The sequence below is a fragment of the Lithobates pipiens genome, unplaced genomic scaffold (genome assembly GCF_037356315.1).
Source record: "Lithobates pipiens isolate NorthernLeopardFrog02 unplaced genomic scaffold, aLitPip1_a1.2 Scaffold_27, whole genome shotgun sequence".
Classification (NCBI taxonomy): Eukaryota; Metazoa; Chordata; class Amphibia; order Anura; family Ranidae; genus Lithobates; species Lithobates pipiens.
The window spans coordinates 108,169,540-108,186,884 of record NW_027507788.1 but is presented as its reverse complement, the minus strand read 5'-3'; the positions used below and the strand labels follow the sequence as shown (position 1 = coordinate 108,186,884).

General features: G+C 40.6%; 1 protein-coding gene across 4 annotated transcripts in view; it reads right to left on the bottom strand.

The window, feature by feature from the left end:
- The window catches only part of LOC143934062 (serine/threonine-protein kinase SBK1-like), a 79,972-nt gene that overhangs the window by 38,125 nt on the left and 24,502 nt on the right, over positions 1-17,345 (bottom strand). Inside the window, exon 1 of one of the 4 annotated variants that reach the window (XM_077457354.1) lies at positions 2,898-3,099. The exons of the other annotated variants lie outside the window; for them this stretch is intronic. The gene's annotated coding sequence lies outside the window, so the exon portion shown is untranslated. Of the gene's footprint in view, positions 1-2,897; positions 3,100-17,345 lie in introns of those variants that run through there. 4 annotated transcript variants of the gene reach the window in all.

Here is a 17,345-nt window from a genome sequence, read left to right as displayed (position 1 = left end):
TAAATAGAATCTAAAATCTGATTGTGGGTTACTTCACACATCTCCTTAATAAACTTTGGATTAACAACACAAAATGTATTTAATTTAAAAAATAATATGGTCATTTAATTATAACCTAAATATATATGTGATTAATCTTATGTTAAGTGACTAAACAAGGTAGGTACAGGAGATTATTTAATAAAGGATTTGAGAATCTTCACACACCAAGTTGTGTGAATATTCACTACAATTATCCAATCTTTTGGATAATCTTTTTTAAATTAAGTGTATTTAGTTTAAAAAAAAGAATACTGATATTTAATTATAATCTAAATATATATGTGATTATTCTAATGTGAAGTGAATAAACAAGGTAGGTACAAGAGAATATTTAATAAAGGATTTGAGAGTCTTCGCACACCAAGTTGTGCAAATATTCACTTCAATTATCCAATCTTTTAAAACACAAATTCCTGTTTACATATTTTATTGGCACATGATTGGAGAGTTGAAGTGAATTTTGACACAATTTATTGTGTGAAGATTTCTAAATCCTTTAGTGACTCAGACAATAAATCTTTAGATTATATAGTTAAGCCTAGTACACACAAGGAGATTATTGGTAGAATGATTTTCCATTTTTTTTTTTTTGGATGCTAAAAATTCTCATATGAAAGAAAAAAAATGGAAGTGATGTAATGTATTGTATTGTATGTGTATAGTATTTTTGGATAAAAACTTACTGATTGAACAAAAATCATACGATTTGGTATCGTACGAGAAACATTTTCGTGTTTGTCCCTTCGGAAAATTTCAGACGAAAGCTGTGTACTAAAAATCTGATTATTGTACGATTGCTTTGAAAACAGTATTTGTTGTACAATATTCTGATCTTGTGTAGTTTATAGTTATTCCATGTACATGCATACCCCACTTTTAAGTACACAATGGGGTTTATTTACTAAAGCTGGAAAGTGCAAAATCAGGCTAATTTCTGCATAGAAACCAATGAGCTTCCAGGTTTTATTACCAAAGATTAATTGAACAAGCTGGGGTTAGAAGCTCATTGGTTTCTATGAAGAAGTGAGCCTGATTTTGCTCTTTCCAGCTTTAGTAAATAAACCCCATTGCGTACTTAAAAGTGGGGTATGCCTGTATACCATTTTAAAAGTTAAAAAAAATATTTAAATTAGGCAGAGGTATAAATTAGAATAATTCAAAAGATATTCTAAATTAAAGTGTACCCAAACCCAAGAACAAAAATTTGATATACTGGAGCTTTCCAGTGCTTAGATGTGCTAACTGCATTCATTCTCTTTTTAGGGGGATTTTTCCTTAAATTTTCACCTGGCGATCCTGCCAGCAACACACTTCCTATCCTAGAGTGACAATACTCATTTTCCATACCTAATCTATGAAGCTTTGTCACCATAGGACAGTGATGGCGAACCTTGGCACCCCAGATGTTTTGGAACTACATTTCCCATGATGCTCATGCACTCTGCAGTGTAGTGGAGCATCATGGGAAATGTAGTTCCAAAACATCTGGAGTGCCAAGGTTCGCCATCACTGCCCTAGGACAGTATGTTTGTTGAAACTACAGAGCACCTCACTCTCTCCTGACCTCTATAATATAGTGGGGAGGTATTCTGCAGTTTACAGAGGAAACCTAGGTAGGGCTGATAAGAATACTTTGGGGTTTCAGTGCAGCAGTTTAATTTTCTTTGCACAGGATTGGGTACTCTTTGCAAAGTGAAGCTTTGCCACATTTACCAAGCTCTGGAGCAACTGCCAGTCTATTTGCCTTTAGTAAATGGACCCCTTAATCTCTTGCTGACCACATGAAAGGTGGGCTTTAAAGTGGTTGTAAACCCTTACAAACCACTTTGACCTAAAGGTAAGCCTAGATTAAGGCTTACCTGTAGATCCAAGAAATATCTCCTAAACCTATACGGTTTAGGAGATATTTACCTGAAGACAGCCACCGCTGTCTACGGCGCATGCCCAGGCGCACTGCGTTACGCCGTGAGTGTCGGCTCCCGTGCTCATGTGCAGGAGTGATGTCATCGCTGCTCCGGCGAATCATAGCGACGGAGCAGCGAGACCCACCAAGAAGATGGACGCTCGGAACTACAGGGGACAGCAGTGACTTTGCTGGCTCCTGTGTCAGGTAAGTGACACATAATGGACTACTATGCAATGCATAGTAGTCCATTATGCTTTACCTTTGCAGGGAATCAAAGAGGAAGTAAACCCATCAGGGTTTACTTCCTCTTTAGCACTCACTCACAGGACAAACGCACCCTGGGCAGCATGAGGTTGTGTGCTTAGAAGGGTTAACAGACCAAAAGAGAACAAATAAGAGTAAGTTCACTGCTAGGGTTTGCAACACATTACCGGTATTTGTAAAGACATACACAGTGAGATGATGGGAGATGAAAATCAGGAGCTATCAAAAGCATCTTTCAGTGACAGGTGCAATTTAAAGGTACATGCATGCTTTACAATAAAACTAGGAAGATGGCAGATATAACAAACTCACATACAACAAAAATGACAAAAGACAAATACAGTACATTTCTATTACTTTTTTTTGCTATGATTTCAGTTTTAGGAAATGTCTTATAAAATAACATTGAGGAGAATTTTAATATTGGGTTAATTTGTATAGCAATGAGTAATATCCAATTCTCTTGGAAATGTTTTTACATATTGTACAGACAAAATTAATATTATTGATGGAAAAAAAGCCAGTTAGAAAGACCAAGATCAAAATCCAGAATTCTGGATCCAGCAAAAGAATCATTTCAGTAGCAAAGACATAATCAAAACAAAAGCATGTTTACTAAAAACTAAAGATGTTCATCGCCCTTTGGGCTCCAGACACACTAACAGTAGGACCTAGAACTACTTACCACCTTCTGCCTTTTCAGTACTTACAACGATGCATGAAATCTCTCAAGTTCCAAGCAACATAAACAGCACCGAAATAGCTAAAAATTGTGTTTCTAGGACACACAATGTCTAATTTCCATTTAAGGAGGCCAAACATACATATTTGTGATCCTCAAACTGATTTAAGAAACAAAGCAGAAAAGACAGGTCTGCTGTGTCAAAAGCGGCAGAAAGGTTAAGATGGATAAAAATAGAGCACAGATCTCAAGGCTTGGCTTTGTGACGGTGGTAGTGGTTTAAGAGGATTTTCTGTACAGTAAGCAGAACAGAAAGTATCCACACTGTAAACAATCCAACGTGTTATACTGAAAAAAAAGATTTCCAGAATATCTGCAGCAGATAACTTGATTCGGGCCTCAAAGCAATACAGTCAAAGTCACAAAATTAAGCACTAGAAAAAAAGATTCCTTTGTGAAGAAGGGATATTATATTTGTCCCACTGCCTCCGCTCAAGAAATCCTTCTTTTAACACAACTTTAGGAATATTGGGTTCCTGGTCCCTACCATACTTTATGGTTCCTTCTTCTAGGCCTTAGGTCGCTATAATTTGCTGCAGTGTCCTTACTTCCTCCTATCACAAGTTTCCTTCTGCCATTCCAAAAGTGCTAAGTATCATGTTAAAATTACATTGTCTATTTTTTTGCCTTTTAATTTTTTTTTCCAACCTCACTCTGTAGTTAGGGGAGTACTTTGTATAGTTAGTGCCACCCTCCTTCTGTACGCTTTAACCTCTATTGTAATCACATGTATTCTGCTGGAGCTGGTCATATTATGATCTTTTGACCTATATGGCTGCTTATACTGTTAAGATCTGCACAAGTTTTGCTTCAACTTCTCTACTATGTCATTTCCCCACAATGTCAAGATAGAGATCACACTTTCAATGTTTAGACTGGGGAGTCAGTACACCCAGCTTCCCGTCCAATGATTTTCTTGGTGGGAGATAATTATCTCATGCTTAGCAACCTCTATACCCTGCTCACAATTATATGCCACTATACCCCCTTTCGTTTCCCCTGATCATTGATCAGTTCATACTCTGCCTCCTCTCTTTTTCCCCCCTGGGATCATGTTCAGCTCCTGCTCTTCCTCTTGATTTTCTATAATCAGCTACTACTCCACTCTACCTCCTATCATGATCAGCATCCTCTGTGCCTGATTTTCCCACAGTCTTCTGCCTCCTTCATTTACCCTCCTAGGCCATAAGCTGCATTTCTGCCTGATATTTTTATAGTGACCTCCTGCTTTACCTCCTCTACCACCCTCATGCCTTGATTATCTTCCATTCTGCCTCCCATTCATTATTTGTTCAAATGAGATGACCTTGCTGATAAAAGAATTTGTCTCCAAAAATACATTCTTGGAGGCCAAAATCATTATGCTTAAATAATCGGAAAACACACATTTTCTAGTCACTAAATGTTACATACCTGGAATGAGTACCCTTGGATTTTTTATACCATGAGAAAGACAAACGTCTCTCTGGTTTCTCATCAAAAGGAAGTGAGAAATAAACTTTTCAACAGAAATAGCAGGAACTAATCTCTCCAACAATTATAGAAACAACAATAAAAATATATTTGTGTAAGGTGGGGTAAGGGCTAGAACTTCTATCATATGTTTAACTGTTAGCATCCATTTTTGGACAGTCCCCTCATTTGCTTTCCCAGGCAGCGCACAGGGACAACTAACAAAGGGATTTTTTTTAGGGTACGCAGTAGAAAAATTTTACAGACGTTTTACCTCATGCAATTGAAAGGTAAAAAGAGATAATTGGTTGGAATTATACTATAGGCAGTACCAGTACCATGAGATATCAGTCACTTAATCCAGCTGTTTCCAGCCGAATTGAGAAATGATCTCATGCTTAAGTGGACAACCAGATACCTGCTGGCTGAAAGCTCTCAGTAAAACGAATTGTTGTTATTCTATTGGGGTGGACAACAATAAATAAACACTAATAGTTTCACGTAACAATGAAACTGGGGGTCTGTCTGCAACTCAAAAAGTGGCTTGAGTGACCTCACACCTGATGAAACTATAGGTATGAGCAGAAAAGGTAATTCACAGATCTGGTAGCGTGAGCTTTAACAGGAACCTAATCCTTAACACAATAAGCTTGAATCTGTCTGAGAAACCAAGAAAAAGTGTAACAAGAAGCTGATTCCCCCTTACAGGGACCATCATGGGTGACAACAGGAAAACCAGTTTTCTAATGGAAGCAGTAGCTGCATAGAAAACCGACACATCATATGCTATGTCCAGACAGTGGAGAGAGATATCTCTCTGATTTACTGGATGTACTGGAGCTAGACAAAGAGATAAAAGAACAATGTACTTATTGAGGTGAAAGACCAAAATTATCTTAGGAAGGAAGGAGACTCTGGGCTTCAACACCACCATTTTTTATAAGACAAGAAATTGTTTTAGTCTAAGACCAGAAACCTTGCAAGAAAGGGTGGAAAGGGGACTATCCATGCTAGGTTCAAAAGGTAGTCTTTGAAGTGTCCACATAACCAAATGAAAATCCTCTAGAATTATAGGTGGTTTCACAGGAGGAGCTACATGAGAGACACCTTGTACAAAAAGAGTCTTCATCAAAGAATGGGAGGAAAGCAGTGAACTTTGGAAAAAAATCACAAGCCCAGATTTGCTCCTTGATGTCAGAGCCAAATGTTGAGCCAGGCCTGACTGCAAAAAGGTCAACATTCTTCCTATAGAGTATATGCTGGTGTAAAAAGCCATACTTCGCACCAAGCAAAGTGTTGACTTCCTAGCTTTGATTGATGTCCACTGAGGGTGAAAAGTCTTCTTGATGGAAGTCGGCAATGAAATATCTGGTGGATTCCATTAAAAATTGTTGAATCTGGATATAAACATTTAAGGCCTTCAAATGGGGCAGAAACCACCTTTTGAGTTGGGAACTGTGAAGAGAGGGGGTAAAACCCCTGGAACCCGGAGCTCTAAGCACTCTACAAATAAAGGTTTCGTGTGAATAGAAGCTGGATCGATTAAACATGAATTTAGTCCATTCTCCTAAATTTTGACAAACTAACATTACAGACATGACAGGTTGCAATGCAGGGCCTGTTAAAGATCTTTTCTCCACTGAGAAAAGGTGTCTATCCTTCCAGGACACTAACAAACATCTAAGGCATGCTGGGAGTAGGAAGGGCTATGTCAGGCTGGTCACTGTTTTTTGCCAGTGTTTAAATCCTCCTATAGGCTGCACTATAACACAACTGCCTCTGAATTCTGCGTTCCTTAATGAACAAGAAAGAAAATCATTTACCGAGAACAATTAGCTTTATATTTAGGGGGTTGGGTACATAGGCATCTGTTAGTATCAGCTTGACCCAGCCTAGAAGGAGGTAAATTAAGTTCAGACACAGATCAAATGACAGTCAGAAACATCTGTTATAAAACTCAGAAAGCTCTCAGAAGCATCTCAATCTATTCTCACAATTAAATTGAACATACCTGAAAGTAAGCTTGCTGCATCTTCAAATGCTAGTATTTTTGTGAGTATAAAGTCATTAAACATACAACAATCTACAAAGTTCATTGCTGTGAAAGCACTGCAAATTTTAGTTATAGTATTAAAAGTAGTGCTAAATAAAAAAGAAGTTATGATCTCTCAGCACAGAAAATGGTGACAGTAATTTGCTATGACTACAGTGCTCTATAAACAGTTGCTCATACTTACCTTCTCACCTCTGACTTAATCATAGGTCCTTACTAAGTTGATGGGTTTGGGGATGAGACAATCCTTCACAATCTCACTGCTGATGCCTGTTTGGCAGTAGCAGCTGCAGCTACACAAAGAATACTCCAGCTGGCAGCATTCCCAACAATAGCACAGTATTTCCGCAAAAAGAGTTTGCGATATCATGTTTATCAACAATACTTATCTTGCATAATGCATCGTAGGACGATTGCTATACCAAGAGCTTTTGATTTATAGTGTGTAATATTAGCTTACTTAATTTCTAGTATATGTTAATAACTTCTTTCCTTTGTCAATTGTATCATTCTTCTTTATTGTTGAAAATAAAATATTGATTTACAACTGCCATGATTTACATATTCAGTTTCCTCATTCTACCCAGTGCACATGCATCATTGAAAAATAGATTACAAGTTACCTACATCTCAAATCTGATTTTTAATTTAAGATAGGGGAGGATTTAAACCTGTTAAAGCTGAATTCCAACTTGCTTTTCAGTAGAACTGCATGAAATAATCAGTCCCAGCATAGATAAAACCCAGTGGTGACCCATCCATTAAGGGCGCAGGGGCGTCGCCCCCCTAATTCATGCACCTGGCCCCTAATCTACATGCAGGGTGATGCACATATGGATTCCAATTTTTTTTATTTAATTTTTTGAAGCACGTCATTGGAGCCTGAGGCTCTAATTGGCTTCAAAAAAGGGTGGGCTCAGGGTGCAAAGCACTGCGCCCCAAGCCCACCCACGTGTGTGATAATAGTGAATGAATATTTGCTATTGTCTTCCTGATTCTCCTCCTGGTCAATCAGGAAATTAAGCGAGTCCTGAGACCCGATTGGCCAGGGAGTCTCAGCCGGGGGTCTCTGTGGCTGGCCGCCTGCAGGCTCCTTTTTCTGTTCATTGGCTACTGCTCATTCTCAGAGGGCAGGAGGTGCAGACTGAGCCTGGAGCCTTGGAGCACCACCACTACCCCGAGCTCCGAGAGGCACGTTTTGCCGTGTGGCTGCAATGTCCCTCCAGAAGCCTGATCTACAGCAAAGGATGGAACTGCAAGGCTGGGAGCTGCTGGTCATAGAGATGAGAGCATGAGCCTGGTGAGTGAGTGCCTGGCATCCTATAGATACACAGGGAGAGCATCATATTTACTGACAGCAATTTGGAAAAAATTATATACACACACACACATATATATATATATATATATATATATATATATATATATATATAAATATATATACACACACACACACACACACAGTATCTCAGATAAGTGAGTACACCCTTCACATTTTTGTAAATAGTTTATTATATGGTTGCATGTGACAACACTGAAGAAATTACACTTTTTCTACAATGTAAAGTAGTCAGTGCTCAGCTTGTATAACGGTGTAAATTTGCTGTCTGCTCAAAATAACGCATCACACAGCCATTAATGTCTAAACCGCTGGCAACAAAAGTGAGTACACCCCTAAATGAAAATGTCCAAATTGTGCCCAATTAGCCATTTTCCCTCCCCGGGGTCATGTGACTCATTAGTGTTACAAGATCTCAGATGTGAATGGGAAGCAGGTGTGTTAAATTTGGTGTTATCGCCTTCACGCTCTCATACTGGTCACTGAAAGTTCAACATGACACCTCATGTCAAAGAACTCTCTGAGGATCTGAAAAAATAATTGTTGCTCTACATAAAGATAGCCTAGGCTATAAGAAGATTGCCAAGACCCTGAAACTGAGCTGCAGCATGGTGGCCAAGACCATACAATGTTTTAACAGGACAGATTCCACTCAGAACGGGCCTCGCTTCTTTGGTGTCGACCAAAGAAGTTGATTGCATGTGCTCAGCGTCATATCCAGAGGTTGTCTTTGGGAAATAGACATAAGTGCTGCCAGCATTGCTGCAGAGGTTGAAGGGGTGGGTGGTCAGCCTGTCAGTGCTCAGACCATACGCTGCACACTGTATCAAATTGGTCTGTATGGCTGTAATCCCAGAAGGAAGCCTCTTCTAAAGATGATGCACAAGAAAGCCCGCAAACAGTTTGCTGAAGACAACCACACTAAGGACATGTATTACTGGAACCAAGTCCTGTGATCTGATGAGACCAAGATAAACTTATTTGGTTCAGATGGTGTCAAGCGTGTGTGTTAGCAACCAGATGAGGATTACAAAGAGCAGGGCGAGGTACTCTATTCCCCATATTGCTTTTATCACATGTGATTGTCTTTATACATTTTTATACGTTTTTTGTACATTAGTTTTTACCTATTAAAAGCCGTCTTTTGACCTGCACTATTGGAGCCCCCCCCTTTTTCTTTTTTATGTGTACCGATGCAAGTGCTGCTGAGCTTCACCATTTGGTTCCAGCACCCTTATTAGGGTTGGTTTTGGTCATTCATTTGCCATCACTGAAGTTCCTGTCCTGGTACCACCTGCAGTATCCATTATATCCATGGTTGATACCATGTGACGTTGGAGTAAGGCCAATCCGGGAATTTCCAGACATCGGATATACAGTCATCCTGGACCTGTCCCATGGGTGCATTCATGCTCGATTGACTCATTGTCTTATGATAGTCGAGTCCAACATCTCTGGTAAGCGTATATGAACCTTGATGTTTATTTTGAAGATGTCTACAGTTTGATGACTCTCTGGGCTGTGTGACATCCTGTGTATTCACCTACTTGTATAGATGGATATTTGGTGTTTCATTTTCCTCTTTGTGGACTTTTTCTTACTTATTACTTATTTTTGTCTGATTAATCTCACTCACACATTTGCACTGTTTATATGTTTGGTTTAGCGCTACATATTCACCACTATTACTGATTAGAATTTTGGTCACATTCTGTGTAGCTGCTTTTACCTTGATTCAGTTTATTTTATAGGAAAGGTGCAATAATTGTTTGTATTTCACAAAAACACACAGATGTAAATAAATGGAAACACAAGCTCGCCATGTGTTTTCCTGTGGATTGCCGTGCATTTGGAAATGCGCAGATGTGAACGAATGGTAACGCAAATGTGACCTACAGAGTGCAGAGCTCAGAAATGCATTGCGTACAGAGTACAGGGATCAGGTGGATGCCATGTAGAGAGTGCAGGGCTCAGGAGGATGCAATGGGCAGAGTGCAGGACTCAGGAGGATGCTATGTACAGATTGTAGGGCTCAGGAGGATGCTACATACAGAGTTCAGCGCTCAGGAGGATGCTACGTACAGAGTGCAGGGCTCAGGAGGATGCTATGGTCATGTATGATCTCTGACCATCTTCTGTAGCATTTCTGCAATCTCTGACCATCTCATGTAGCATGTCTAAGGTCTTAGATCACTACTGTCCTATTGAATCCTTGTTTTTCTGGAAAGTGTGTGTAACGATGCCAACCAGTCCCAAGCCACATGTGTGCTCTCTGCCCTTGCCGGAGGCTTAAAGTGATTGTTAACCCACTTTTACTTAATGCTGTCATCCCCTCTGTACCATTATATGAAGTTCCCCTGTACCTGTGTTCTGTAAAAAAAACTGCTCGAACGTACCTGTATGAGCTCCGCTGATTCCTCTCCTCCTTATCTCTCCAGCTCACAGCTGCAGTGGGTGGGGCCAAGCACTCCCTTTAAAGTCAGTGGGGGAGGAAGGGGAGAGAGGAGGAGAGAGAGAGAGTCGTGGGAGTGGAGGTCATTCAGGTACAATGGGGCAGATTTTTTTACAGAAGACAGTCACAGGAAAACTTCTTATAATGGTACGGAGCGGATGGCACATTTCATAGCAGATTTGCAATCAGCAGGAGCGGTGGGGATGGGTGTGGGTACAAGCAGGGAGGGGAGGGGGAGGAGGACAGAGAACACAGACACAGGGAGAGCTGCAGGCAGGAGAGCTGCGGCTGACAGAATCATGCAAATAGACCACGGTATCAGGGGCTCAGCAGCCATGATTATCGTGGTCTGTTTGCAGAGGGTAGGGTATAGCCAGGCAGGATGAGCCAGGTATTTTAGTGTATAGAGGGGGCCAAATTAGACAGCACACATGTTGTGCTGTATAACATGCTTTAGGGGAACAGGATCAGGATTGTTTATTCTTTGGGTTAACAAACACTCTAACAGCTGGAAGCAGACTTGCCCTGTATTCACTATCTGGGTTATGCACAGACAGCAGAGCCGATGGCAGGAGAGTATGGTGCACTTCTAACAGAACTAGGGGACTCTTTGCGGACTTGTTACTACTTGATATGCATGGTTCAAGATTTTTATTGTGAGTGCATATGTATATATTTTTTAACCTTTGTATATTAAAGACTTATTACACTAGGGCCAGTATGCTCTCTCCTTTTCTCCTAAGGTCTCTGACAGCCTTCTGTAGCTTTACATTATTGAATTTAATGTGTGGCCCTTTGGAAACGTCAGGGGCCATGTTTGAGATCCTCCAAATCAAGTAAGTTGACCAGCACTGGTATAATAGATTGCTCTTGTGACATCGTTCTGTTGTTTTGCTTATTTTAGGTGCATTGCAGGATACAGAGGATGCTGGTTCAAACAATGCCCACGTGACCCCTATAATTATGTTTATAAACAGTTATTTACAAAATAAGAAACCTTCTCTGGGCAACTGCCTCCCCAATACCTACCTGAGCCCCCTCTTGATCCAGCTATGACCTTGCTTCTCCGGGGACTTACACTCCTGATTGGACACACAAAGCCATGGGTCGGGAGTGCACCTGCTTGGGTGCTAAGCTTGCTATGGGGGCACCTGGCAGGAGGGAGAAGCCAGGAGCGCCGGCAAGAGACCACAGAAGAGGAAGAACCAGGCTGCTCTGTGCAAAACCACTGCACAGAGCTGGTAAGTATAACATGTTTGTTATTTAAAAAAAAAAAAAGACTTTATATCACTTTAACCTCTTATAACATATAATCTATAATCGTACATTCATACAAGTGCTATACAATTTTATACATAGTGCAAGTGTGATAAAAGTGCCGAAGTACTGTCAATCTTCTTTAATGTATAATGTGTGATCAACCGCGCCACTCCAACAAATCTTGTTTCTGTGATTTGTGCTCCATGCCCTTCTGGAACCAAACTCGCCAGATGGTATTGACCTCCTAAGCTTACACTGAGGAGGGTCAAAAGCACTGGATCACAGCCCCACTGTGTGTAAACCTGTAAACATACATTGTTGATGCGGAAAAGGCACCAGAACCACAACATATTTTAGCATATTTTACTGCAAATAATGACCTTGAAGTTGATGTACATATTGACACTGGACCTTCATAAAATATTTGTAATTTAGGCAAGCTCCCAAACAAAATTGACGTCCTTTTTTTCCCATAAATAGAGCTTTCTTTTGGTGGTATTTGATCACCCCTGCGGTTATTATTTTTTGCGTTATAAACAAAAATAGAGCTGCGATTTTGAAAAAAAGCATTATTTTTTACTTTTTGTTATAATAAATATCCCCAAAAATATATAAAAAAACATATTTTCCCTCAGTTTAGGCCGATACGTATTCTTCTACATATTTTTGGTAAAAAAAAATCACAATAAGCGATTATTGATTGGTTTGCTCAAAAGTTATAGCGTTTACAAAATAGGGGATAGTTTTATCGCATTTTTATTAATAATTTTTTCTTACTAGTAATGGCGGCGATCAGCGATTTTTATTGTGACTGCGACATTATGGCGGACACATCGGACATTTTTGACACATTTTTGGGACCATTGTCATTTATACAGCAATCACTGCTATACAAATGCAGTGATTCCTGTGTAAATGACACTGGCAGTGAAGGGGTTAACCAGGGTGTGGCAGTGTAGGGGTTAAGTGTTCCTAAGGGAGTGTTACTAACTATGGGGGGCTGGGCTCTGTTTTAGTGAACACTGATCTCTGCTCCAATCACATGGAGCAGAGATCAGCGTCACTGAACAGGGAGATGCTGTTTACAATGGCAACTCCCCGTTTAGCCGCCCGTGAGATGATCGCAGGTATCCCCACGGCGATCAAGTCCGCGGGACCTGCGACCAGACTCACGGGGGTCCTGACCGGCACACGAGCGCGCTGCCGGCGGCGCGCACGTGATGGCAGGGCGGCATTTAAAAATGGACATGTATGCCAATATGCCTGCCCGTGCCATTCTGCTGACGTACATCGGTGTGCGCCGGTCGGGAAGTGGTTAAAACCTTACATATGTATTGGTTCTCCATAAAAGACAGTGTCAGACTGTGTTTTAGCCTTGTGGGCCTTGTTCACTACAAATGCCATGTACTAAAATGCCACAATATATAGTTTATAAACCCCTGCTGGCAACACGTCGTCAATTTGCCAATTAATAGATAACTAGAATTACCTGGAAAGGTAAAACACCATACAATTTAATCAAAAACATAAACATAATTGGTTACATGTGTAGAGAAGACGAAAGGAACAGCTGCACTCCCAGTACAATGCAATAAATTTATTTCCAGGAGATCAAAGGCAGAAAAGGGTGAAACGTTTCACACGACTAGCTTGATTCATCATAATTGGTTACATAATTAAAAAAAAAACATTAAAATCCAATAGAGTAACAAAGCAAAAAATGAAAAGACAAAATAATGTGTTGCCATGTATCAGTACAATCTCTATTCTCCTACTGGGCATTCTTGCTTATTTTTTCTGTCTTTTCCTTTTATTTTTTGTTTTGCCACTCTTGAATTTTAATGTTTTTTTAATACCTAACCAATTATGTTTGTGTTTTTGATTACATTTGTGTCTGTCCATGTATGGTGTTTTATCTATTAATTGGCAAATAAACTACATGTGTTGCCAGGAGGGGTTTATACACTATATATTGTAGCATTTTTTTACATTGTATATGTAGTGAACAAGGCCCACAAGGCTGAACCACGTTTACATTTGCGGTCTGACACTGTATCTTTTGTGGAGAACCAATAAATTCTGAAGATTTTAAGAGCAAGGAGTAGTGGACTATCACTTTTCATGATTGACATTGCAGCTATGTGAGTGCCTTTCTGCACCTGGCAGCTCTGGAAAATTAGCCTCATTTTATAGGGTTGTAGCACCTCAACTCTGCTTTATTTTATAGGAAAAAACTATACATTTAAGAGTTGGAAAATAAGTGGATGTCTTAGTCTTAAGTTCATTAAGGAATAGCAAAGACAGGAAAAGGAAGATATCTTAGAGACTTTTTATTATAAAACATGTCCAGTTTTGGGGCCATGAAAAGTGGAAAAAGTAGAAAGTCACCAGAAACTCTTAGCCCTTGTACACACGGTCGGACATTCCGACAACTAAATCCGTCGGATAAATTCCGACGGATTTAGTCTGGAAGTGGTCCGGAAGTTGTGTTGCATACACACGGTCGGACTACGTTGTTGGAATTTCCGGTTGGCAAGAACACAGTGACGTAAGCCGCGTACAACGGGACTAGAAAAGGGAAATTCAGCACCACGTCCGGCACCCTTTGGACTCCTTCTGCTGATCTCGTGTTTATCGCGTGTTAGTAGAAGTTTGGTTAGAGACGATTCGCGCTTTTCAGATTTGTGCTTCAGATCGTTACTGCTCTTTAGTTTGTGCTTGTCGGTGCATATCTGCTTATCAGTGCGTGTAGTCAGTTAGCATTTGTTACTCATTGTGGACTATATCTTGGTATAGTAGGCTTTGATTTTACTTGCTTATTGTCTGCTCGTTTCTGGTTTTCAGTTCATTCTTTCAGGCCTTGCTGTTTATCGGTGCTTTCTGTTGTCCGTTCTGACCAGTCGACCGTTTTCAAGCGTACGTACTCGTCGTAGAGTTCATGCTGTGCAGGGGCTTGGTGTTGGGCTTTTAGCTTTGACACAAGCCCAGTCAACGAACAGGGCGAGGAGGAGTTTGTTGACCAAGAATTGGTTGCTCCAGCGTGACCAGTTCTCGCACATGCCTTTGCTTCGTGAGATCCGGGAGAATAATCCTGATGATTTCAGGAATTATCTCCGGATGACAGATCCCGTTTTTCACCGTCTGCTGGCTTTGCTGTCCCCTTATATCAGCAGGCAGGATACCTGCATGCGGTAAGCCATCACTCCGGAGCAGAGGTTCATCGCCACATTGCGCTACTTGGCGACAGTGAGAAGTCTTCAGGATCTCAAGTTCTCGACAGGCATCTCCCTCCAGGCTCTGGGAATCATTATTCCAGAGACCTGTTCTGCCATCATTCAGGTCCTGCAGAAGGACTATATGAAGGTAAGTTTTCTCCTTTAACATCACATTCTATGTATTTAATGTTTGTTAATGTATTGGATTTCTTTCCTCATTCCCTAATTACCATGATTGCAATATGCTCTAATTGATATGCTGTGCTCCTTTGTCCTCATGCATGCTGGAAGCTTTTCAAGTTCCTTTTTTGTCCTTCATGCATATTTGCCTTCACTAACTTCCCCAGCATGCTCTTCTGGGGCCATAAACCTATAGCCTATAAACCTATAAACCTATAGCTTAATCACTTAGCAATGTATTTTTTCAGCTCCATAGTATTGCTTTCCCCTAAACACCCCCTAAAATGTGTACAAATGTTATGTGTGTGCTTAAATTCATGTCGAGTGCCAGAATTTTTTTTTTTGGTTGTGCAAAACTCATTAGGAACCTCCCTCCCCCCAACTGCTAGGTCAGCTGATAGCAATCCTCTATCTGCTGACTTTGCCAAACCCAATACACACTATACCTACCTTTTTTCTGGTCAGATTTATGGATGAATTTACCAAAGCATGTAGTGCAAGGGCCTGCCTCAATACTTTTAAATGCTACAGTTTAAAGTTTTTTTTCTCCTATTATTATCTTGATAGGTAATAGCAGAATGTAAAAATGTGCTTCCATTTGTTTCTTTTATTTTTGTATTATGACACTTCTTACCTGTCCGGTGGACTGCCAATAGTGTAAGTAAGGAGGGGCTGGCCAAAGTATCACACATTATTTATGCATTCAGTTCTCAATGAAGTGGAGAGGGTTACCTGTTCAAAACATCCTCCCCTTCATTTTTTGCAATGGCCAGTCAGATGGGGGGGTGGAGAGGTGATGAATCTGATAAGGGGACCTTATACTTTAGGCTTTAAAAACGAATTTCCCAAAATGTTATACTGATATTGTCCAAAAATGTTTTTTCTTGTTTGACTCCACAGTTTCCTTCAACCCCACAGGAATGGCAGACTGTGGCCTCCCACTTTGCCAGCCGTTGGGACTTTCCCAATTGTGGAGGTGCAATTGATGGGAAACACGTCTGCATTGTCCCACCCCCCCCCCCCCCCAACTCTGGGTCCTACTATTATAATTACAAGGGATTTAATAGTATCGTGATGTTGGCGGTGGTGTCAGCGACCTATGACTTCCTGTATGTGGACGTAGGGCCAAATGGCTGGATGTAGGATGGTGGAGTGTTCGCACGGACAGAATTCTACTGGTGTCTCCAGAGTGGCAGTCTGGGCTTGCCACCTCCAGAGGAGAATGTAGAAGAACACCCATTCGTTTTCATCGCGGATGAGGCGTTTGCCCTGGCAAACCTCCTGATGTGGCCTTTCCCGATGAGGACCCTCATCCCGGATCAGAGGATCTTTAATGTGCAGCTGGCCAGAGCCAGAAGAGTCGTGGAGAACACTTTCGGAATAATGGCCAGCCGGTTCCGCCTATTTTTGACGCCAATACACATGGCGGAATATAAACTAAATCACATTGTGCTTGCCTGCTGCGTTCTGCACAATTTTTTGAAAAAACATTCATCAAACTATGTGGCCTCAGTTGATCCTGATGCAGACTTGCCGGAAAATTTCAACCGCACGGCCTTTGAAGCTGCTCATCCTGGCTTGCCCCCCCAAAGCGCCTGTGAGGTCAGAAACCAATACATGGAGTGCTTTGTGGGTAGGGGGGCCATTGATATGCCAGACAATGTCTGAGAGGCATTTTTTTTATACATTTTTCTTTGAAACTCCAATAATCTTTGTTTTCATTTACTGCTTGGGTTTGTTTTAGGTGTCTCCTAGGTATTTTTTCTGTTTTTTTGAGCCTTTTTCTGCAACAGTGCAAACCCAAGTTCTGAGCAAGATGAGGTGACAGTCTCTTCTTCATATAATCTTATTATATTGTGGGTCTGCTACACACACACCTTGTTTTTGTTGATAATGTACGTAGTGCATTACTGACAAAAATATTGCTCATTTTTTGCACCATGGCAGAAATATGTGGGGTCATGAAAATGGCGTGATTGGGGAAAATTAAACATCACTGTGGGTGTTATTTACTAAAGGAAAATCCACTATGCACTACAAGTGCACTGCAAAAGTGCACCTGAAACTGCACTTGGAGTGCAAAGTGGATTTGCCTTTAGTAAATACCACCCATTGCCACAGAAAACAACAACTTTACTCCAAATACTGCTTTTGCGCATTGAAAAAGGAAGCCATTGTTGATAATTTCACTTTTTACTCACAGCACATTCACATGTCCGTTTAGAAATGGGTTTTAAAACAAACCAACATATTTGGTGTATATAACATTATTTTGGGGAACATTTTTATAACTTGGCGTTTTTGTGTAAACAGGCATGTATCAAAGCATAACATACAGAACACAGGAACTTACAAAGTTCAACTTTGAAAAGTGAAGACAATATCAGACATGAGTATGTACAAACTGTGCTGATATTGCCTTCATCAGATGGGGTGTCAC